Genomic DNA, 24,246 nt, shown 5'->3' with positions numbered 1-24,246 from the left:
ACACATTGTTTGACTAACCTCTTTACTCCCCTCTAGATGAGAATCCTTTCTTCCTCAGGGGAACAAAAGCAACAGCAGGCAATGTAGCAGCTTTCAAGCTAATTTTTTTCTTTCTTTCTTTTTCACTTTGTGTTTAATGGAATTTAGATATTTCAGCACCTTAAATTATTATGTTGAGATAGTGAGGGCAACAGCTCTTGTCAAGTCTTAACTAGGGCAAAAGAATCTCTAGGCACTAAGCTGTCAGAAAGGCAGAACTTCATTATCTGTCAGCATGCATGCATCTTACTCTGCCACACCCCCAGACAAGTCTGAGAACCCTTAACACAGGCTACTGCATGATAGGAAACATCAGTTTAACGCTGAGTCAAACAAAAAGTGTCCAGAGAAGGGTGATGAAGCTGATGAGGGGCCTGGAGCACAGCCCTGTGAGGAAAGGTCAAGGGAGCTGGGGGTGTGCAGCCTGGAGGAGATTCTGGGGTGACCTCATTGCTCTCTACAACTACCTGAAGGGAGGCTGTAGCCAGGTGGGGTTGGGCTCTTCTGCCAGACAACCAGCAACAGAACAAGGGGACACAGTCTCAAGTTATGCTGGGGGAGGTCTAGGCTGGATGTTAGGAAGAAGTTCCTCACAGAGAGAGTGATTGGCATTGGAATGGGCTGCCCAGGGAGGTGGTGGGGTCGCTGTCCCTGGAGGCGTTCAAGTAAAGCCTGGATGAGGCACTTAGTGCCATGGTCTGGTTGATTGGACAGGGCTGGGTGCTAGGTTGGACTGGGTGAGCTTGAAAGCCTCTCCCAACCTGGTGCATGCTATGATTACTGCATTTAATTACAGCTGTGAGTTGCTGCTGGAAGGGGTGCTCGTGCCCCTCTCCCCTCCCTTCTGCTGGATCGTGCAGCTGCAGAGCCTACCCTTTCCAGCTGTAATACACTGGCAACCCAACTTTCAGCAACCCAGCTGATCCCTCAACCTGACACAGGAGGTGGAGCAGGATGTACAGCTGGGCAGGGGAACAGGGCCATCTTGCTGTCACTGTCTGCTATTGCTCCAGCCTGTGAAGGAGCCTCCTTTCGCTGTTTCAACTTCAGTTTACCAAGAACTGACTTCAGAAGAAGCAGTGCAGCCTGCTCTTTTAACACCTCACATTACATGCTCCCTTTTGCACTTTCAGTGTTCTTGTGAATCGGCTGAAAAGGCGCTGATCTAAGCCAAAACCAACCAGGCTGGGAGACAGGAGGAACTTGCCTCACCAGTAAGAAGGGATAGAGAGAACCTTGCCTGGTTTAGTGACGGGAGTTAAACTGGAAAGTTTCAAACTGCAAAGAAAAAAACAGCAGTTCCTTTTCTTTGCAGTGTTACTCAGAATATTAAACACACTCAAGACGACTTGATTGCTTCTCAATTTGCATCTGAACAATAAAGCAAATGTAAAGGTAGTTTTTGTCTTATGTGGATCACAGGATGCTAGGGGTTGGAAGGGACCTAAAGTGATCATCCTTCTGCCAGAGCAAGACCAGGCAATCTAGCTCAGGTCACAGAGGAACACATCCAGACAGGCCTTGAAAGTCTCCAGAGAAGGAGACTCCACAACCTCTCCAGGCAGCCTGTTCCAGTGCTCTGTGGCCCTGACAGTAAAGAAGTTCCCCCTTGTGTTGAGGTGAAATCTCCTGTGCTGCAGCTTACATCTTCCAACCTGGTTGATTCTATGATTCTATTGCTCCTTGTCCTATCACAAGAAGCAAGTGAGATGAGGTGTTGCACAGGCTTGCATTACACCTGCAACTTTCTGCTAGCTGTACATCTGCCACCTGCTTTTCCAGGGCACAGTACTGTGGGCAGGTACCTGTTTTAAAGTGTACTTCAGCCCAAGGGATGGTTTTAGCAGGACCTGTTGTGACAGTGCCAGAGGGTGATGGTTTGAACTGGGACATTTACACTTGATATAAGGAAAGAATTTTTCACACTGAGGGTGGTGAAACACTGCCCAAGGTTACCGAGAGCTGGTAGAAGCCCCATGCCTAGAAACATTCCAAGTCAGGTTGGACAGGGCTCTGAGCTCTAGTTGAAGACACTAATGGTGTCCCTCAGGGATCAGTGCTGGGCCCCATCCTCTTTAACATCTTCATAGATGATCTGGATGAGGGCATGGAGTCAGTCATCAGCAAGTTTGCAGATGACACTAAGCTGGGGGCAGATGTGACTGGGTTGGAAGGCAGAAGGGCTCTGCAGCAGGACCCTGACCACCTGGACAGATGGGCAGAGTCCAAGGGGATGGCATTCAATAGCTCCAAGTGCAGGGTGCTGCACTTTGGCCACAACAACCCCATGCAGAGATACAGGCTGGGGTCGGAGTGGCTGGAGAGCAGCCAGACAGAGAGGGATCTGGAGGTGCTGATTGATACCTGCCTGAACATGAGCCAGCAGTGTGCCCAGGTGGCCAAGAGAGCCAGTGGCATCCTGGCCTGCATCAGGAATGGTGTGGCCAGCAGGAGCAGGGAGGTCATTCTGCATCCTGTACTCTGCACTGGTTAGACCACACCTTGAGTACTGTGTTCAGTTCTGGGCCCTCCAGTTTAGGAGGGACATTGAGATGCTTGAGCGTGTCCAGAGAAGGGTGACGAGGCTGGGGAGAGGCCTTGAGCACAGCCCTACGAGGAGAGGCTGAGGGAGCTGGGATTGGTTAGCCTGGAGAAGAGGAGGCTCAGGGGAGACCTTATTGCTGTCTACAACTACCTGAGGGGTGGTTGTGGCCAGGAGGAGGTTGCTCTCTTCTCTCAGGTGGCCAGCACCAGAACAAGAGGACACAGCCTCAGGCTACACCAGGGGAGATTTAGGCTGGAGGTGAGGAGAAAGTTCTTCACTGAGAGAGTCATTGGACACTGGAATGGGCTGCCCGGGGAGGTGGTGGAGTCGCCGTCCCTGGAGCTGTTCAAGGCAGGATTGGATGTGGCACTTGGTGCCATGGTCTGGCCTTGAGCTCTGTGGTAAAGGGTTGGACTTGATGATCTGTGAGGTCTCTTCCAACCCTGATGATACTGGGATACTGTGTGATACTGTGACACTGTGATTTCCCTGCTAGCTGCAGGGGGTTGGACTCGATAACCTTTAAAGGCCCTTTCCAACCCGAACCATGTTTCTATGATTCTGCTGTCTGTCACAGCCCTCTGCCTGTTGGCCATGGGGCAGAGGCAATGGCTCCCCATGACTGCTCCACCTCAGACGTCGCCGTGTGCTGGCAGTGCTCCCCTGGGCAGCACCACTTCTGGAAAGGACACCTGAGGGGGTGAAATCACTGCTTCAGGCTCTTCACAGCAGCTGCAAGGTTTTCTGCGTTAGTTTGCCAGGTACATTTGCCTTGCAGCCCACTTCCAAAAGCAAGTGAGGTGTATCTGAAGTGTAGTTAACACTCCCTCAGTCCCAGCGTGGGCCCTGTGAGGTGACTGTGCCTACAGTCGCTGCACTTGTTCCTCCTACGGGCCAAAGGCTCCTCGCTTAGCAGGCCTGTGGCCACCTCGCTGCACAGCTTCCCTCGCCGCGATGCCACCCGGTTAGTGCCTCTAACTGTCTGCTGCTCCCCGCAGCAGACATACCCTCACAGAACCTCCGGAGCCCTCCCGATTGCAAGCCCCTCCACGCCCTTTCCACCCCCCGGCGGGCCCCGGCTGTCCCAGAGGGTGGCCCCGGCTGTCCCACGGGCCCCCGCCGCGCCGCGCCCGCCATTTTGTGCAGGGCCGAGCCCTCTGGCGGAGCGGGGATGTGAGGGTTAGCTCGGCGGGGCCCCTCTCGAACGGCCGTGACGGCGCCCCGGGCTCGGTGCCCCAACGCACTCACAGCAGCGGCGGTCGGCGGAAAGGCTCAGGCGTGGGCCATGCGGGCCGCCATGGCGGCGGTGCCGGCGGAGTGCGGCAGGGGGAGCTGGCGGGCGGTGCTGCGAGCGGCCGCGGAGCGGAGCAGGGCGGGGAGCGGGCGGCTGCGGCGCTGCGAGCGGCCGCGGAGCAGGGCAGGGCAGGGCGGGGAGCGGGCGGCTGCGGCGCCGCGAGCGGCCGCGGAGCAGGGCAGGGCAGAGCGGGGAGCGGGCAGCTGCGGCGCCGCGAGCGGCCGCGGAACAGGGCAGGGCGGGGAGCGGGCGGCTGCGGCGCCGCGAGCGGCCGCGGAGCAAGGCAGAGCGGGGAGCGGGCGGCTGCGGCGCCGCGAGCGGCCGCGGAGCAGGGCAGGGCGGGGAGCGGGCGGCTGCGGCGCCGCGAGCGGCCGCGGAGCAAGGCAGAGCGGGGAGCGGGCGGCTGCGGCGCCGCGAGCGGCCGCGGAGCGGAGCAGGGCAGGGCGGGGAGCGGGCGGCTGCGGCGCTGCAAGCGGCCGCGGAGCGGAGCAGGGCAGGGCGGGGAGCGGGCGGCTGCGGAGCAGGGCAGGGTGGAGCGCGGGCAGCTGCGGCGCTGCGAGCGGCCGCGGAGCAGGGCAGGGCGGGGAGCGGGCAGCTGCGGCGCTGCGAGCGGCCGCGGAGCAGGGCAGGGCGGGGAGCGGGCGGCTGCGGCGCCGCGAGCGGCCGCGGAGCAAGGCAGAGCGGGGAGCGGGCGGCTGCGGCGCCGCGAGCGGCCGCGGAGCGGAGCAGGGCAGGGCGGGGAGCGGGCGGCTGCGGCGCTGCAAGCGGCCGCGGAGCGGAGCAGGGCAGGGCGGGGAGCGGGCGGCTGCGGAGCAGGGCAGGGTGGAGCGCGGGCAGCTGCGGCGCTGCGAGCGGCCGCGGAGCAGGGCAGGGCGGGGAGCGGGCGGCTGCGGCGCCGGGGCTGGCTCCGCGCGTCTTGAGAGCGCGGCTGTTGGCAGGGGTCCCGCTCCTTCAGCGCGGGGTTGGCGCGTCCCTCGGCCTGTGCCTCGCCGGGCATAGAAGGTGTCCCGCAGCCGTGGTTCTGGCTGTGGGGTGAGTTGGGGGAAAGCTGTGAGAAGGCAGCTGCGGTTCGCCAGTCGCTGTCGGGCCGAAGCTCAGGCATCCGCCTCCCTTCAGCGCCCTGCTTACCACCGAAACGCACCTGAGCTTGCTGCTTTCTTCTGGGACTCATGCTGTCTTGCGGTGGTTGATTCCTCCCTCACCCCACCAAGTCTCAAACCAAGGGACACGATAAAAACACTCCTGTGCGTTAAAATGAGAGGTTAGACGTTGGAGTAACCCATGGGAAGTAGTGGATTGGCCTACACTGGACGGTTGGAAGAGTCAGTTTGACAGTGCTGGGCCATCTCATTTCAACTATACTATTACCTAGAAAGGTTGGATCAGATGGTGTGATGGTTTGAATGTTACCTGTTCCCCCTGCCCAAGAAAGTCACCCAGACTAGACTCAGAGGCTGGCAATTAAAGAATGAAGCTCTGTTTACAGCTTAGCACAATACACAAGCAGATCTTTACAATATATACAGCTACATACAGAAATATACAAGTTAAAAAGGTGATACAGAAACACAGCACCTCTCCCAGAAACCAGAGTCTCCAGGAGGGGCTCTAAACCACCCTTCTACTCCTCTACCTTATCCCAGCCTTTGCCTTATGTTCAAGGTGAGTTTGGCCAGGGGTCTTAGGAAGCAGAGGGATTAGTCATACAGACAACAGGTTAGGGAGAGAAAAGTGCAGCCCAAAGCCAGAGAGTGTTGTATATATGTGTTCTGTTTTTATCCATCTCAGCAAGCCTATGAGTGCAGTAGACATCACCACTGTTTCCTTTTCACAGCCTATCATCTAGTTCCTCTCACTAAAATATCTCAGGCTAAACTAGCACAGATGGTCCTTGGGGTCCTTTTTAACCTGGCATTCTATGAAATAAAACTGAAAAAGCCAGCAGAATTTCCAACAATGGATACAGAAATCTCTCTGGATCTGATCTGATGATCCAATTCCATACAATGATCTGCATACTTAATTACTGCTGTCTTTAGCTTATCTTTTTCATTGCACGTTTATCCCCTGACATTGTATCACGTAAGCCAGTGTCCCGGTTGGAGTTTATTTAAGCAGGCTGCCCAGAGCCATTGCTGAGCTCAGTGCTTAGGCTCTGGCATTGTTAAAGTATGCCCGAGTGTTGCTAGATTGCAGGATCCTGAGCCTTGGCTCACTCTTTTGATTCATCTGAAACTAAAACAATGAGTGTACCAATAATTTCAGAGCGTGTCCAGCTGCTGTTTCTTAGTGCATCCTACCTGCTTTGATATTTGTTGTATCCACTTCCTGGCTGAGGAGTTGAATCAGGCATTCCTCTCTAGGGCTGTTGCCAAGCCAGTTCCCAAGCCAGTTCTCTCATCCAAGTAGTTTCCAGCTTCTCACTTACAGTTTGTTTTTTTGTTTTGGCTTACTGTTGTGGGTTATTATCTGCTATTGAATTCTCCCAAATAAAACTATTTCTTCCTGTGGAGGGCTTCTAGTGGTTGTAAGTCAACTCTTACCCTCAGAATCATGATTATGTTATTTTGCATTGCTTAACTGTTGCAAAAATAATTGAGAAGTGAGAGGTTGCTAGGTTATAGCTTAAGTTTAATACTTCTGCTTGCTAGAACTTGTAATGCTTGTGGGACTGTGGAAGGTGAGAGTGAGGAGAAACATGGCATGGAAAGACAGTAGAACAAAATGGCATGCAGAATATGACCAAAAAATAGACAATGAGAAATGCAGAAGGAAAAAGGGAGCCTGTAGCCCAGCCAAGTGGGAACTCTTCCTACACTCCTGAGGGGCTGTTTTGTACACAAAGCTCCAGGGTTTTTAGTCTTTCTCTCCTCTTGCCTTTCTACTAACATCCCTTCTTTGTGGGATGTTACCTTTAAGGGTGGTCTGACTCCTGCATCTCTAATTACTCTCTGAAAAATCTGCTTCATACATTTCAGACCTGAATAAGGATTTTGTGCCAAAAGCTTGTCTGCAGTTCCAGCTATCCCTGTGCTGGCCTAACTATTCCTGCAGTCCTCCTTGTAATGTTGCCGTGATGACAGCCATGCAATATCCATCCAATTTTGGTGCAGTTTTATTAGTATTGAAAGGTAGTCATTATTTAGAGATACTCTTCTCTGCTATGTCCACATGGAAGGAGAAACAGTCTGTGTAAGACACTGACACCAGTACATCTGTGTCCATGCTGGGAAGTATTTGCTGCTGCTTCTTCTAACGCTGGCAATTCCCCCTGCCCCTATTACCACCTATGCTCTTCTGCTATGCCAGCTGCTCATCTCATGGCCACAATCTACTCCTTCAGAGCACGCATCTCATTCCACTTCTGGAGGAACTGCTCTTCCTATCCCCTCTAGCCTTGGCCAGGACTGGATTTCAGTTAAGTGTTGGTTTTGTCATTTAGTCACCTGAATAAACAAACAAACCTGTAGCAGGTCAAACTGGAGGCTGCACACAGCAATCAAACAGCAAGTAGTTATCTGACTGCTTTGATCTAACCCCACTGTCTGGTGGGAAGAGGCACTTGTGCCCTCCTGTTCAGCTACATGTTGCCAGTCCCACCTGTTTTTTGTTGCTGATCCATCCGGAAGGTGGGGGTTTTGTGGGGTTTTATTGTTCCTTTTTTTGTCTACAAGGTTAATGATGAGATGGGCCAGGTGCCACATCCTGTAGAACATGTGGCTGCTCAAATGGGAGCATGGTTACTGAATCCAAGTGCTCTGAGTTAGAGCTGCCTTTAATCACTCCCATACACATTCTTTCATATGTTCTACTATTTGTTATGGGCTCCTATCATGTGCTAATTGATTCATTACATTATGCTAAGCATTCAGTCATGTGTCATTAGCAGTCCCATATGTTGAACCCATGATGTATATATTTAAATGCCATATCTACCCGTCTACCGATGCTCGTTATGCAATCCCACACATATGTTCCAGACTTCCCTTCATGCTTTGATGGGCTTTAAACTTCCTGCTTTATGTATGTAATTCTTCAGTTACTCTCTAGAGCTCCTCTTTGCTGCAGTTGTGTAAGGACTCTAATTAGAATTGCTGATGAGTAGGTCTGTGCCTGTGGTAATACAACGTGTTTGAGAGAGGAAGGAAAGAGGCATCCTGTGACATATATGAAACATCCAGTATAAATCCCAAGTGTAGATGAAGTTATGTTAGACAGTGGAAGTTTTGCAGAAGTTAAAACTCTTTAACTGGCTCAGAAAATGTGACTCTGGGGAAGCAAATGTAGCTGGAAGAAGGTTGAGTTGCTGAAGTCTTGCAGATGGGGTTAACTGGTCAGAAGAAATGAGTGGAGAAGGGTAGAAAAAATTCTTTCAATCCCTTAAAGAATCCCTAGAGCTGTATTGAATATTTAGATTTTATTAGGAAGAAGACAGAATAATTATTGTGTTACTATTTACATATAGCATGCCCCAAGATTTGCTAGTAACAAGTTGAGCAGGTTGAGAAATTAGTTGTCTCTTTCTCCAGAGTTATTTCTACTTTATATGAGGTGAATGAACACAGAATTTGATCCTGTGTACCTTGAGTCCCAGTGTGGCACAGTTTTAGGTTCTGTCATAGCCTGTGAATGGCCCACATCAGCATAGTATAGAATGATCGTTGGAATTCAGACCATCCTAATTTCATACAGTGTTTATAGCAGGAACTGCTGGCCTGGGGGAAAATAGCTGCACCCTCCCAGGCTCTATGTTCCAAGCCTGAATGACTCAGCTGAAACCCTGTTACATGGAGATAAGAAATGGGCAAGAGGTTGGAAGGAAGACCTGGGTAAAAAGTGCCTTTCCAAGAGCAAGCTGGGTTTAAGCACAGTATGTTGTGGGCTAGGAAGCAATCCCCTATTGTGGGAAGAGAAACAAATAGGGTTAATTAAGGGCCTGCATAACACCTGGCCTGGGCTGTTTCAGCAGCTGCTTCCTGTATGATGCCTGCCTGGGCAAAGCACAGAAGCATTTTTTTGGTGTTACTGAAATGCTCAATTCACTGAGCATGGGCTCAGCGTGCAGCATAAACCCTGTGGATGCAGCTGGGCAGATGCAAGCACTGCTGATGTACCAGGGTCTGCAAGCTGTTGGATGAGTGGACCTGCTGGAGGGGGTCCAGAGGAGGACCACAAAGATGATGGGAGAACTGGAGCACCTCTCCTCTGAAGACAGGCTGAAAGAATTGGGGCTGTTCGACCTGGAGAAGAGAAGGCTCTGGGGAGACCTTATAGCTACATTTTGTTGTCTGAACGGGACTTACAGAAAGGACTGTTTAATGAAGGGGCATGCAATGGTAAGGGCAAGGGGCAATAGTTTGAAACTGGAGCAGGGTAGATTGGACATTAGGGGGAAGTTCTTCGCAGTGAGAGTGGTGAAATACAGGAACAAGCTGCCAAGGGATGTGGTTGAGGCCCCTTCGCTGGAGGCATTCAAGATCAGACTTGATGTGTCCCAGAGCAGCCTGATCTAGTTGTAGGTGTACCTGCTCGCTGCAGGGTGTGGTGGACAAGGTGATCTCGGTGCCATGGTCTAGTTGACTGGCTAGGGCTGGGTGCTAGGTTGGACTGGATGATCTTGGAGGTCTCTTCCAACCTGGCTGATTCTATGATTCTGTGATCTTTGAGGGTCCCTTCCAACCCGACACCACCTGTGAATCTGTGCAGTGCTGGCTGAGCTGACCACAGGGTGGGTTTAACTGGAGCCTCGCACAAGTTCCCCGGGCGCCGTCCGCGCCTTGCTAGCCCTGCGCAGCTCTCCTGGTGCTCCCTAGGCACCAGCTCCTAGTCCGACTGCCTGTACCAGCCCTTCTGCAGCTGCTCCTGGCGACAGCCCGCCCCTGTGGTGTCCTTATTGGATTCCTGGCCAAGGGGGTGTTGCTGCGATGATAGCACATTGATATGCCGGAGCTGCGGAGGGTTGTGTAAGGAGGAGCTGCAGCGAGCGAGGAGGGTTAAGCAGGATCACGTTTCTCCTCTGTGAGCTAAAGAGGTTAGTGACTATTACTTAATCCCTGCTAACTGTAATTAGGATTTGGAAGTGCTGCTTTCGTGTTCTGCTCCCCCCTTCACCCTTCCCACGTCTGCTTTGCACCGGCGTTTCCCCCTCGGTGGTGAAGGAGTGGGGCAATCCTGCAAGTATATCGTCCTGGCTGCTCCGCAGACGCCCACCGCCTCTAGAGAGGGGTCAGGCCAGCACTCCAGGAGGGGGGGGGCACAACGAGAAGGAGAGAAACCCCCGGTGTTGGGAGGTATGGCCGTGGTACAGCAGAGAATTAGCTTGCAAATGATGCGGGAGTAGCTAGGTAGCATCACTGGGTGACCAGAGCACTGCGTGCCAAGAGTGTGAAAGTCGTTTAGAACCTTTCCTACAAAGCGTCTCCTGAGCTTGTTTTAAGAAGTGCTGAGCTGCCTCCAAATCCCGTTCAAATCCCTGTTGATGGCAGGTGTTTGACAACTCTTTCTGAAACAGGCTGTGAATGTTGCCGTACCTCAGTTTACCCAGGTGTAAAGTGGAGATGAGAGTATTCTTCCTTTTGTAAAGGAACGCGGTTGGGGGCATGTTCCAGGCAGCCTTTGGTGGGAGAAAGGTGATTCTTATGTCCTTGCATACAGTGCAAAATCCATATGTAAAACACCTCGACACTTCATTACTAATTACTTTCTGCTCTAGTCACAGCTACCACCAATCTCTACCTACCTTAAAAAACCCCCACATGCATCAAGGCTTAGTCTACACACAAAGGAAAGACAGGCTGAGCCTTTATGTAACTCTCCTGGCATCGTGCAGAACGTCTCTGTTAGACCAAACAAGCTACTGTTAATTAGGGCAACAGTTTATTGATTTCACATGAAATTATTTTTATCAAGCTCCTTGCATTGCTTTGCCAGATTAATTTTCCTGAAGTGAGGATAATCATTCAGCTGTTGATTCTCTGATTACAGGTGTGAACATAGATTGACACCGTGCCAAAAAATCAGTAACACAGTGTTTGAGCATCTTCCTGTCAACTGTGTGGATAAAGGGGGAAATAAAAGACAAAGCTGTTTCAATAATATAAACCCAACTTGAAGTTTATCTTTCATGAAAGAAAGAGCAACAGGGATTTGTTTAAAGTTGTTTTCAGCACATGTAAGAAATTCTTAGTTAAAGTCTTAAAGCTGTTGTCACAGGCAGTTAGATATCCAGTAATTGATAGTAAATAATTAATGATTCATATGGTTCTTACTATTGGATCAGGGAACTTCCCTTATGCTGGAGGAGTAATGACTGTGGATTTGTCCTCCTGAATTTGCATGCACGTGGTCAACCTCAGAGTTTAAAGTCAGTGAATTGAGTTACTGTTTGTGAGCAGCTGGAGTTTGGTGACGTGTGGTTTGTGTTATCCTTAAAGGAATGGCAATGCCTACTTTGTGTAACTGGAACCAAGAATCAATCTTTGTAGTTTTCAGTTTCTTCATTGTAGTTTTCAGTTTCTTCATTGTAGTTTTCAGTTTCTTTGTAGTTTCTGACTTCAATATTCTCATTGTTTTTCAACTGATGCCAATGGGATGTTTCAGCACCTACTTCACCCCCCCCCCCAAAAAAAAAACCCAACCAAACAAAAAACAACACCCAACAACCTCAAAAGGCAATGAAATTCATCTCTGAGAGGCTTTGTTTTATATGTCAAAAGGCTAAGCTTTTTTTTCCTGTGTTTCTTTTTTAAATGAAGAATGTCTGCCATATGCATGCATTTTAGAAACTAAGCTCACGATGAGCTTCAGAAACTGAGAACAGGATGAGAAAAGGGCCACTTTGAACTGTTCTTGTCAAATGAAGTGAAGATTCATAGAATGGCTTGGGTTGGAAGGGACCTTAAAGATTATCTAATTCCAACCCCCCTGCCATGGGCAGGGACACCTTCCATCAGATCAGCTTGCTCAAGGCCTTGAACACCTCCAGGAAATGTGCACCCACAGCCTCCCTGGGCAGCCTGTTCCAGTGTCTCACCACCACCACTACAAAGAATCTCTTCCTAATATCCAGTCTAAATCTCCCCTCCTCAAGCTTCAAACCATTCCTTCCTGTCCTTAATAAATAAGATAAATGGATACTTTAACTGACCAAATTTTAAACTAAACAGGGTTCTCATTTTAGTGTTCAGAGTGAAATAAGCTGCAGTGGCATGCACATTGATATTCTTGCTTTTTAATGGTGGCTCTGAAGTCATCTCACTTTCTCACTTCAGAAGTGTGGCCAGCAGGTCGAGGGAGGTGATTCTTCCCCTCTACTTTGCTCTGGTGAGACCCTGCCTGGAGTACTGCACCCAGTTCTGGAGCCCCTATTAAAAGAGAGATGTGGAGATGCTGGAGCATGTCCAGAGAAGAGCCATGACAATGCTCAGAGGGCTGCAGCACCTCTGCTATGAGGACAGACTGAAAGAGTTGGGGCTGTTGAGTCTGGAGAAGAGGAGGCTCTGAGGTGACCTTCTTGTGGCCTTTCACATGGAAAAGAACCATGCAAGTAAGGGCTTGGGGCGATTGGATGGCAGCTGCATCTGTGTTTTAGGGGAGAGAAAATCTCACTTCTCTCCCTCCCCCAAAAAGCAAGGTTAGCAGTTACCTAGTGTTCATCTACTCAAGTTGAGAGAGCACCCTTCAGGAAATCTGCTGGTCTGCTGCAGCATGCCACCATCCCTGCCAGCTGGCTGCTACCTTTCCAGCATCAAATGGCCTGTCATACCAGAAACTGTTCTTATATTTAAAACACAGGAGGGGAAGTCCTCCTAGCTTAGATGCTGCTAAGTCAACTCCTAAGGAAGCATGAAAGTGCTGATAACCATGGAGATTAAGTTTCTTTTTGTTAAATGATAACTAAATGAGGCTTCAACTCTTCATCTTTTGCCTCTGGGATCTCATATTGCTGTGCTGACAGGAATGGCCTTTCTCATCAAGAGAATTGTCACAAGCAAGGAGAAGTGATGCAATTGCCAAGTCACTCTCCATCATATTTGAAAAGTCACAGCAGTCTGACAGAGTCTCCACTGACTGGAAAAAAGGAAACCTCACACCCATGGCAGGGGGATTGGACTAAACGATCTTTCAAGGGCCCTTCCACCTCAAACCAGTCATTATAACAAAAGGATGTTAAAAATACAGTCCTACATGATCTCATTTTTGCTTACATGCCTACCTGGGATCAACTTTCCTTCTGCAGAACTAAAATCCATGTGATCAGGAAGAAAAGCCATCCAACCGGTGGGTAAGCATAGATAGCAGGTGTGAGACCTGTGCCTCTGGCTCTTAAGACATTGTTTGGCCACACTCTTGCATTCTTTCTCCAACTCAATCCTAGAAAGGCAATGGATTCAAGCTGACTTGGAGGAGGCATGGCAGACAGATTCACAGAAACATTCTGGTTGGAAAATAACCTTTGGGATCACCAAGTCCAACCAATATTCCTACTCTGCAAGGTGCATCCTAAACCATATCCCCAGGCACCACGTCCAAATGACTTGTAAACACATCCAGGGTTGGTGACTCTACCACCTCTCTCTAAGAGACCAGCCTGGTGTCTGCCCTCTGTGATTCTTGAGTGTTATGGTCACAGAATGATAGAATGGTAGGAGTTGGAAGGGACTTCTGAAGATCTTGCCCAACTCCACTGCCAGAGCAGCATCACTTAAAGCAGATCACATAGGAATACATCCAGGCAGGCCTTGAAAGCGTCCAGAGATGGAGACTTCACAGCTTCTTGGGACAGCCTGTTCCGGTGCTCTGCCACCTTCAAAGTAAAGAAGTTCCTTTTCATGTTGAGATGGAACTCCTTTTGTTCAAGTTTATGCCAGTTACCTCTTGTTCTGTCACAGGGGAACACTGAGAAGAGTCTGGTTCCATCTTAGAATCATAGAATCAGTCAGGATTGGAAGGGACCACAATGATCATCTAGTTCTAAGCCCCTGCCATGGGCAGGGACACCCTAGCCTAGATCAGGCTGGCCAGAGCCTGACACTCACCCCTTGCCTTCCCAAGGTCTCTCTCAAAAAGACTCTTCTTGTCATTCTTTATTATAGAAGGGTGACAACATTTTGGGGGGGGGTAGGGGAAGAGAAATTTGACTAAGGGAGAGGGACATTTTACAAGGGCTTGTAGTGACAGGACAAGGAAGAATGGCTTCAATCTGGAAGAGGGGAGGTTTATACTGGATATTAGGAAGAAATTCTTTCTGCTGAGGGTGGTGAGACACTGGCACAGGATGCCCAGGGAGGTTGTGGTTGCCCCCTCCATGGAGGTATTCAGGGCCAGCTTGGATGAGGCCTTGAGCAACCTGGTCTAGTGAAAGGTGTCCCTGCCCATGGCAGTGAGGTTGGAACTAGCTAATCTTTCAGGTCCCTTCCAACCCAAACCATTCTATGATACAAAGAAAACAAAAGACTCTTTCCTGACCAGCTATGATTTTGTGTACATTGTTTGCTCTGTAGAGGGCATGGGGCAAGCCTCTGGTGTTCTGAGTTGCTGTCTTTCATCAGCCATGCTAAGCAATATCTTTATGGTGACTGGAGAGTGTCAGGAGGGCTTTTTTTGTTTGGGCAATTCTCAAAATAGGCCCCACTGTTACAGATCTGGGATGCAGTGACCTTTAGTGGACCGGAAGATAGGTATCATCTATTGGGTCGAGTCCATGAAGATATTAAAAGAACATACTTGTGGCTAGATAGGTGTTTTGTTCTTGTGCCTACAGTCAACAGCAAAAGCTCCTATTCCCTCCTGTTATTTGTAGGAGTAGTCTCCTTGCTGTCAGTGGGATGGATACCAAGTTAGTAAACAACAAGTTAGCCATGAGCCACTTGGGGATTATTAAGGAGACTATGTCCAGCAGGTCAAGGGAGGTTCTGCTTCCCCACTAATATGCCCTGGTGAAGCCACACCTGGAGTAGTTTGTCCAGTTTGGGGCTCCTCAGTTCAAGAGAGACTGGCAGCTGCTGGAGACAGTCTAACACAGGCTACAGAGATGCTGAGGGACCCAGAGCATCTCTGTGAGGATGAAAGGTTGAGACACCTGGGACTGTTTAGCCTGGAGAAGAGCAGCCTGAGAGGGGATATTATCAATGCTCATCAATATCTAAAGGATGGGTGACAAGAGAATTTGGCTTGATGCCCAGTGACAGGACAAGGGACACAAACTACAATACAGGAGGTTTCACTTGAACTTAAGGAGAACCTTCTTTACTTTGAGGGTGGCAAAGCACTGAAACAGGCTGCCCAGAGAGGTTATGAAGTAGTCTCTTGAGATGTCAGAATCCTTCTGGACAACCTGCTCTGCCTGACCTTTCATTAGCAGAAGGGTTGGACTAGATGATTTCCAGTGGTCCCTTCCAACTCCTACCATTCTGTGACTCTCTGGGATTATTTAAACCTAAGTATGCATATAATTCCTCTGTAAGGTTTGGGTTTCAGCTGAGTTTAACACAGGAGAAAGGGAAGAAACTCCAGATTTTTGTTAAGCATTGTTTTATACGTCTTTTTCAATACAAACTTTGGTTCTAACTACCTTTTCTAGATGTCATAGAATCAACCAGGTTGGAAGTCACCTCCAAGCTCATCCAGTCCAACTTATCACCCAGCCCTAGCCAATCAACTAGAGCATGGCACTAAGTGCCTCATCCAGTCTGATCTGTGTGGGACTTCCTACAGCAAAGAGGGAGATTGTAATAATACCTAACTTGTCATCAGTAGGTCCAAGAGTGCTTTGCAGAAGGGAGATTTCACCTGCTCTCTGAAACTGAGAGGACTGATGGCAAGAGGATGTGATTTGCTTGTCTTAGGTCACCTAGTAAACATCTGGAAGCAAGTAAGAATGTGGCCTGGTAAATGCAGCTTTCCCACATCTACCTAGCCCAGCTCAGTTCATTAGGCTCTTTGAGGAAAAAAAGTGCTTGAGGAAAGGGCTGCAGTAATTGCTGGCAAATCCAGGGACAGAGGTGATAACTGAAGAAACATTTAGTTGGACAAAGAAGAGGCTGAGGGAAGACCTTATCTATGTCTATGGCTACCTGAAAGGCTGTTGGGGAGAGGCTGCTGCTGGTCTCTTCTCACAGGTAACTGAGAGGATGTTTATACAAAATAAAAGAGTGGAGCACTTCATGGCACTCTTAATTTCATTTTCAGGTGCCTCAAAATGAGCTTAGTTCTTTCCTGGATAGTTTCAGCATCAGTAGTGGAATAACCAAATTTCATCTGAATCTAATTTGACACTCAACTGTCACATATAGAAACCAGTTGTCCCATGCAAAGCTCGAGGTCCACCATTTAACCTTGCCACACAGGTCACTGTTTTTCTCCTCAAGTTGAAGCAAAACAGGTTGTCTCAGGGGAGAGTTACTGTACTCAGCACTGGTCAGGCCACACCTTGAGTACTGGAAAACTCCTCAGCTCAGTGTGGCTTATGTTAGGAGAAGGTACCACACTGAATCCAGCAGTCTGAAAGGGGCAACAATGTGCAGCTCCAGGGCCTCTGGTCTAACCAGTATTGAGCCTGCAAATGTATTGCCAGTCAGCAGGTGCATACAGAGCACACATCCACACCACGTATATGCAGACAGAAACCTGGAGTGGAAGGAATTGGAAGGGACCTCTGAAGATCATTGAGTCCAACCTCCCTGCCAAAGCAGGATCACTTAAGACAGGAATACATTCAGGTGGGTCTTGAAGGTCTCCAGAGGTGGAGATCCCACAATGTCTCTGTACAGTCTGCTTCAGGACTTGAGTGCACTTGAAGTAAAGAAGTGTTTCCTCAGGTTAAAGTGGAACCTCCTGTGTTCCAATTTGTATCTGTTTGTCCCTTGGCCTATCACAGGACACCACTTAAAAGAGACTGGCACCTTCTTCTTGACACCCACCCTTCAGATAGTTATAAACATCTTCTCTCAGTCTTCTCTGTTCCAGACTGAACAGACACAGATCTCTCAGCCATTCCTCACCAGACAGATGTTCCAGCCCCTTCATCATCCTCACAGCCTCTGTTGTCCCTCTTGAGCTGTAGAGCCCAGATCTGGACACAATACTCCAGATGTGGTCTCAGCAGGGTAGAGTAGGATGAGAACCTTCCTTGACCTGGTGACCCCACTCTTCTTAATGCACCCCAGGAAACCATTGATTGGCCTTTTCGACCACAAAGGCACCTTGCTGTCCCATGGATAACTTACTGTCCACCAGAGCTCCCACATCCTTCTCCATGGAGCTTCTGTGTGACAAGCCACACAGATCATGGACAGAGCACTCCTAGGAACACAGCCAGCACCAGCAACCTCCTTCAGCCTTCTCTCTATCTGAGCAGGATGAAGTTCTTGCTAGTGAGAACAGATGTATGTGTACATATGTCCAGTGTGGGTACCTCTAGCAGCCAGGCTCAGACACAGTAGAATCATACAATCAACCAGGTTGGAAGAGACCTCCAAGATCATCCAGTCCAACCTATCACCCAGCCCTAGCTGCCCCCAAGTCCTGGTCTCTCCAGCTGCTGGCATCTGGCCACGAGTTCCCCTTCAATCTTCTGACTAGTGGGAGGTGGCTGCCAGGCCAGTGAGATTGTAATGTCTACCTTTAAGCAGCAGGAAGGAAGTGACAAGGTGTCAGAACTCAGATTTGGTAAAGTTACAGATTTAGTGTAAGAGAGGATGCTGAAGAGAGTGAAAAGTGCTGAAGCATTGCTGTAGGAATGAAATGGTTCAAGTGTTGAGTAGGTGAAAGTGAGACAACCTCAGCAGCACTTCTGCTCAGACCAAGTACTCACTGCGAGGTCTATACCACTCAAAGTGTGGCAGCCACCTGCAGTAGCACACTTGAGACCAGTGCTTCAGCAGAGCTTCTTACATCAGTGTTGTGCCATTGCAGGTGACATTAACTGCAACATCCTTTGACTTCTGATGCGAGTTGCTCATTCTTACCTGTGGGCATGAGACTTTGAAGAGGCTGGGAGAAGGCACAACTGAATTTCTCTCTGTCATGACAGAAGGGAGTCACTCCCAGTCTGTAATGTCTATGTACTCTTGAACATTTTCTTGAGGAGGTAGTTCTTAGGTTCTGCCTTATGTCTAAAGCCTCTGCACTGCCTTTAGAATTGCAGAAGTATAGAATTGTTTCAGTTGGAGAAGATCTTTTAGATCATTGAGTCCAACCGTTCCCTAACTCTGCCAAGGGTGGTGCTGAGCCTCAGCACCTCATATCTGCCTCTTTGAAGCACCTCCAGGGATGGGGGTCCCTGGGCTACCTGTTCCAGTCTTTGAGAACTCTTCCAGTGAAGAGGTTTCTTCTAATACCCAACCTAAACCTCCTCTAGAGCAAGTTGAGACCATTTCCTCTCATTCTCCATGCTGGTGAGACCTCACTTAAGAGTACTGTTTTTAAAGTGAGTTTTAGAGATATTTTTTAAAGTTAGGGTTTGGTTAGCTGCTAATGCTGCAACTTGATCATCAAATCCTACTTGTCTTTTTGAAACCAGATACTGAATCTGTTCATGTCTTTAAAGAAGGTCCCATAAGCTAGGAGGGCTGCTGGACAAGAAGCTCAACAGGAGCCAGCAGTGTGCACTTGCAGCCTGGAGGGCCAAGCAGAGCCTGGGCTGCATCAGGAGAAGTGTGGCCAGCAGGGCAAGGGAGGTGATTCTCCCCCTATACTGTGCTCTGGTGAGACCCCACCTGGAGTACTGTATCCAGTTCTGGAGCCCCCATTACAAGAGGGATGTGGAGATGCTGGAGTGTGTCCAGAGAAGGGCCAGGAGGATGCTCAGAGGGCTGCAGCAGTTCTGCTATGAGGACAGACTGAAAGAGTTGGGGCTGTTGAGTGTGGAGAAGAGGAGGCTCTGAGGTGACCTTATTGTGGCCTGTCACTATCTGAAGTGGCCTACAAAAAAGCTGGGGAAGGACTTTTTTAGGGTCTCAGGGAATGACAGGACTGGGGGGAATGGAGCAAAGCTGGAGGTGGGGAGATTCAGGCTGGATGTGAGGAGGAGATTGTTGAGCATGAGAATGGTGAGAGGCTGGAATGGGTTGCCCAGGGAGGTGGTTGAGGTCCCATGGCTGGAGGTGTTTCAGGCCAGGCTGGCTGAGGCTGTGGCCAGCCTGATGTAGGGTAGGGTGTCCCTGGGCATGGCAGGGGGATTGGAACACAGTGATCCTTGTGGTCCCTTCCAACCCTGACTGATTCTGTGATTCTGTTCTCTCACTTGTTACAAGGGAGAGCAGTTTACTAGTATAAAGGTTTGAAAGCAAATTTCCATGCACTGATGTGGACTCTCAAATGAACATTCTTTATTCTACTCTTACTTGCTTCATGGCAGTTCAAAACCAACATAATTTCCTTTTCTTCCTGAGCAGCTCCAGGATCTATTGTGTGAGCAAAATAAGAGTAATAAGAAGTAGCAGTAGGGATGCAGACATAATGATTTTTCTCTAGCTCCATAGTAAGCAGAGCTTCTGTGATGTACACTTAGTAGCTGTCTCTTTCCACATGGATACTGTATTAGCCTGCAAACCCCTGACCTGGACCTGCTGGTTGGTTGCTATGGGAACAGGAGGTGCAGTAGCAGTTTTTATTCTTAGCTTGAAGTGATCTTACTTCTCTTAAATGTGACTTTTGGGGAGGTCAGAAGTTGCTCATCAGATGAAACTAGGAAAGGTTTTTGTCAAAGGAAAGGCAGGAATGTTGCTGTTCAGCAACCTGCTCATCTGCTGTGGGATGTTCTTTGTTCATAGCAGTGGAAGAAGGTTGTCAGCTCCCCCACCGTCTTGCTTTGTTGAAGTGGAGGTCAGCAGCTCACCAGAGTCGGGGAGGGGGGCAGGGAGGGGAAAAAAAAGGCAGTTCTTGGAAACAAGATGATTGTAGGAGGTTCAGGGGAATTTGTGTGCTGTGTGACTCCCACTCACAGTCCTGCTGAAGGCAGTAGGCAAATGTTAACAGCTTAACACTCCTGTAACCTTGAAAATTTCTCAACTTCAAGTAAGCTCCTGACCAGCTGCTCTCCAGCTGGACTGCTTCTAAACCTTTGCTGACCTGGCTCTAAGTCTAACTTTTCAAGAATTGCAACCCTACACTTGAGAAGAGAAGGTTGGGTTGGGGTTTTTTTTGCCTTTTGCTGGCTCTTCTGGCAGCGTCCTGAGGGAGACTGCCCTGGGGGGCAGAAGGGCTGAAGCTGGTCTCACACAGGAGCGACCTCCCCAGAGCACAGATGCAATACTCTGTGCTGCAAGCAGAGCCAAGCATGGCAGAAAGCCAGCATGGATCGACAGAGACCTCCTGACTGAGCTGAAAGATGAAAAAGGAGTGCACAAGCTGGGAGGGACAGTCCAGGAGGGACATCGAGACAGTGACCAGGGTGGCAAGAACAGTGCTGGGAAAGGTAAAGCTCAGCTGAAGCTGAATTGAGCTGAGTACAGGGATAACAAAAAGGAGGCAGAGAAAACATGAGCCTGGCACTCAGTGGAGCCAAGGTGGAAGGAACTTGATGGCTTTTGTTTATTGTGGCTTTCTTTAGGAAGGTCTGTCCCAGGCCCACCTGGTTTCCAAGCGTGCTAACAGGTAGTGGCAATGTAACATTCCTCATGGTAGAGGAAGACAATAGCCATGGTGGTGTTAGCTCAGTGGTTGGGTTTGGTGATCTTAGAGGTCTTTTCCAACCAAAATAATTCTATGAATCTGTGATAACAGCTCTTGAGGTTATTGGATGTGTAGCAGCCTCTGGCATCAAACAAGGTACATCTGAAAGTGCTGAGGGACTTGGCTGACCTTGCTGCAATGCCAGTGGCAGTCAGGGGAGATTCCAGGTACACTAGAAAAGGGCCAAGTATTGTGCTCATCCTCTGTGCTGTTGGATGTCCTTATTCACCACCAGGATGGAGTGCAGCTTTGGCAAGTCTGTGAATGCAACCTAACTGTGGGGAGTGCTCAATGCAGCAGAGACCTGGGCAGGCTGGAGAAGTGGCAAGCAGGCACATTGTGCAGTTCCACAAAGGCAAGTGTAGAGTCCTTTGTCCAGGGCAGAATAATCCTGTGCTCCAGGACAGGTAGGGAACTGCCAGGCTGGAAGGTCAGAAAGTGCCTGCAGATGCAGGTGGATGAGATGCACCTCAAGACACAGCAAGCTCTTCTGGCAGAGAAGGCCAAATCTCTCCTGGACTGCTTTAGCAAGAGTGTAGCCAGCAGGACATGGCTACATCTGCAGTGCTGTGTCCAGTCTTGTGTACCCTGGTACAAGAAATAAGTTAAATACAGGGGAGAGTCTGGTGGGGAGCCAGCAGTATTCATGGAACTGGAGCAGGTGAAGACTGAGGAGAGACTTGGGAACCTGCACTTGTCCATCCTCCAGAAAACACTGACAGGAGTTACTACTGCTGCCCAGAGCTTTCAGATGGGAGGATGTAGAGAGCTGGAGCCACACTCCTTTGGGAGATGCTCAGTGAAATGCCGAAAGGCAGTGCAGGAAGCTTTGAGTAAATATTAAGTTCTTGCCATTACAGTTGTCAAATGCTGCAGTAGGGACCCTGGCAGGTTGCTGGATTCCCATCCATGGAAACAGTCATAACTCAGTGTGGCCCTGGTGTGACCGGGATTGGATGATTTTTAGGGCTTCCTTCCAGCTAGGATCATTCTGCAAGTCTCAGTCTCTTCTTTCTTTAGCCATAGAGAAAAGCAAGTGTAACTGACAGGCCAGACCAGGACTCTGCCTGTGATGCAACTGAAAATGGGTTGTGTGGTTATGTTGCCCTCCTGTACCCACCTCCTCTGTCATCTCTTCCCTGGTGAGTGGTGTCATCACATAATACTTCAGATATTTGGTAGTGATGTCATTGTAAGCCCCCAGAGACCCCTTCCAGTATCCCTCATTTCTCTTTTTATGTTATACAAGAAGCTGTGTGTTTTACCCTTGCACCCTGTACAAAGCAAGCAGAGTTCGGCACTGAAAGGAATGTATCTGTAGGCAGGAATCATAGAATCAGTCAGGGTTGGAAGGGACCACAAGGATCAGCCTGTTCCAAACCTCCTGCCATGGGCAGGGACACCTTACCCTACATCAGGCTGGCCAGAGCCTCATCCAGCCTGGCCTTAAACACTTCTTCACTGAGAGAGTCATTGGACACTGGAATGGGCTGCCCGGGGAGGTGGTGGAGTCGCCGTCCCTGGGGCAGTTCAAGGCAGGATTGGACGTGGCACTTGGTGCCATGGTCTAGCCTTGAGCTCTGTGGTAAAGGGTAGGACTTGATGATCTGTGAGGTCTCTTCCAACCCTGATGATACTGTGATACCGTGATACCTCCAGGGATGAGGCCTGAACCACCTCCCTGGGCAACCCATTCCAGCCTCTCACCACTCATGCTCAACAACTTCCTCCTCACATCCAGTCTGAATCTCCCCACCTCCAGCTTTGCTCCACATGTCCTGCCCACAGACAGAACAGGTGATTGCAGAGAGGCTTTCTCTTTCATTTTTTAATCTTTGGGGTTCTTTTTAATGCCAGTTGATGTCATTTTTAGTAGTTCTCAACCTCTAGCACTGTTCATTATGGCTGTGCTGCTGCCGCTCAGGCAGGAGGCACCAGCAGGAGTGAAGGAAGTGGGGCTGTCCTTTTAATCATATCAGCCTCAGAAGGATTTAGAGGGCTGCAGCCAGATAGTGGAAGCAATTGAGAGAGTTCACTTGGGTGAAGACATCAGCACCAGCAAGGAGTATGCTGAAAGAGAAGAAACAGAGTTTGAAGGGATGCTTACAGGCTCACAGGCTATTAGGGGCTGGAGGGGACCCAAAGAGATCGTTGAGTCCAACCTCCCTGCCAGAGCAGGACCATACAATCTACTCGAGCCACACAGGTACACATCCAGCCAGGCCTTGAAAGGCTCCAGAGAAGGAGACTCCACAACCTCTCTGGGGAGCCTGTTCAGTGCTCTGGGACCCTTACAGTCACAAGTTTCCCCTTGTGTTGAGCTGGAACCTCCTGTGCTGCAGCTTCCATCCATTGCTCCTTGTCCTATCCCAGGGAACAAGTGAGAAGTTTGCTCTTGGGGTCTGTCTCAGAGGCTCTCATCTGTGCCTGTGAAGGATCTCCCAGGCAAAGCTGTTTGATGCCAGCCTGGTGCTGGGGTCTGAGTGCTACCAGTGCAGGAAGAGAACCTGCTGGGGCTGAGAGGACTGCTTGTGCTGCTCAGCCCACAAGTCCAGTTGACTGGATAGGGCTGGGGGATAGGTTGGACTGGATGATCTTGGAGGTCTCTTCCAGCCTAGTGGATTCTATGACTCTAAGTCCTTCAGCCTTGCTGACTGACAGCAGGAGGCAGAGCACTACGGACAAAAGCTGCAGAAGGGCTGACTTGGCTTGGATTTAGGCCATTTTTCCCTGCACATCTTTAAAGTACTACAAAAGGTGTTGCTGGTCCTCAGATTTACACCAGTTGCCCAATGCTTCACAAGTGGTAAAAGCAGTAGAAGAATTTATTACCAGTGGCCCAGCAGCTGGCCAGTGAGATCAATACCTGGCTCAGCATCATACAGATGTGTTTCTGTCAGGAATGTGCTTTGTGGGTTTGTTTAGCCTGGAGAAGAGGAGGCTCAGGGGTGACCCAATTGCTGTCTACAACTACCTGAAGGGAGGCTGTAGCCAGGTGGGGTTGGTCTCTTCTCCCAGGCAACCAGCAACAGAACAAGGGGACACAGTCTCAAGTTGTGCCAGGGGAGGTCTAGGCTGAATGTTAGGAGGAAGTTGTTGTCAGAGAGAGTGATTGGCATTGGAATGGGCTGCCCAGGGAGGTGGTGGAGTTGCCATCCCTGGAGGTGTTCAAGAAAAGCCTGCATGGGGCACTTAGTGCCATGGTCTAGTTTACTGGCTTGGGCTGGGTGCTAGGTTGGAGTGGATGATCTTGGAGGTCTCTTCCAACCTGCTTGATTCTATGATTCTTTGGGGAGATGTAATTCTTGAGGACATGCCTGTGTGTCTTTGTGCACAAAAATGTCTGGCATACATCTTCAGCAAGTTACCAAATGGTTGGTTCCATCTTGACATTGTATGTGCCACTTGACAACGTGCCACTAGTTGTGTGAGGGAAGCAAAGATGCTCTTTGCTTCCTGCCCTGAGGCATTCCAGCCAGGCTGCTGTGGATGTCTGTGAGGCAGCCCAGGGGCAGGCGGTGCCGCAGATGCTCCGGAAGTCAGCAGGGTTTATATAAAGCCCTGCTGGGTTTGCAGAACCTTTTGGCTCCTTTCCAACCTGGAAGCAGTGACACAAATAGCAGGGTGTCTCACTTTTGAAGTCTGCCTGCTATTCATGGGAAGGAAGAACTTTATGGCAGAGCTGTGATATAAT

General features: G+C 49.7%; 2 protein-coding genes across 2 annotated transcripts in view; one reads left to right on the top strand and one right to left on the bottom strand.

The window, feature by feature from the left end:
* LOC135189355 (cytochrome c oxidase assembly factor 1 homolog) overlaps positions 1-3,931 on the bottom strand; it is a 72,628-nt gene extending 68,697 nt beyond the window's left edge. The window contains exon 1 of the mRNA XM_064169611.1: positions 3,833-3,931. The gene's annotated coding sequence lies outside the window, so the exon portion shown is untranslated. The remainder of the gene's footprint in view (positions 1-3,832) is intronic.
* Positions 3,932-9,801: 5,870 nt separating this feature from the next.
* BLVRA (biliverdin reductase A) overlaps positions 9,802-24,246 on the top strand; it is a 32,002-nt gene continuing 17,557 nt past the window's right edge. The window contains exon 1 of the mRNA XM_064169683.1: positions 9,802-9,909. The gene's annotated coding sequence lies outside the window, so the exon portion shown is untranslated. The remainder of the gene's footprint in view (positions 9,910-24,246) is intronic.

Source organism: Pogoniulus pusillus, chromosome 32 (assembly GCF_015220805.1).
Source record: "Pogoniulus pusillus isolate bPogPus1 chromosome 32, bPogPus1.pri, whole genome shotgun sequence".
Lineage (NCBI taxonomy): Eukaryota > Metazoa > Chordata > Aves > Piciformes > Lybiidae > Pogoniulus > Pogoniulus pusillus.
This window is presented reverse-complemented; position numbering and strand designations above follow the sequence as displayed.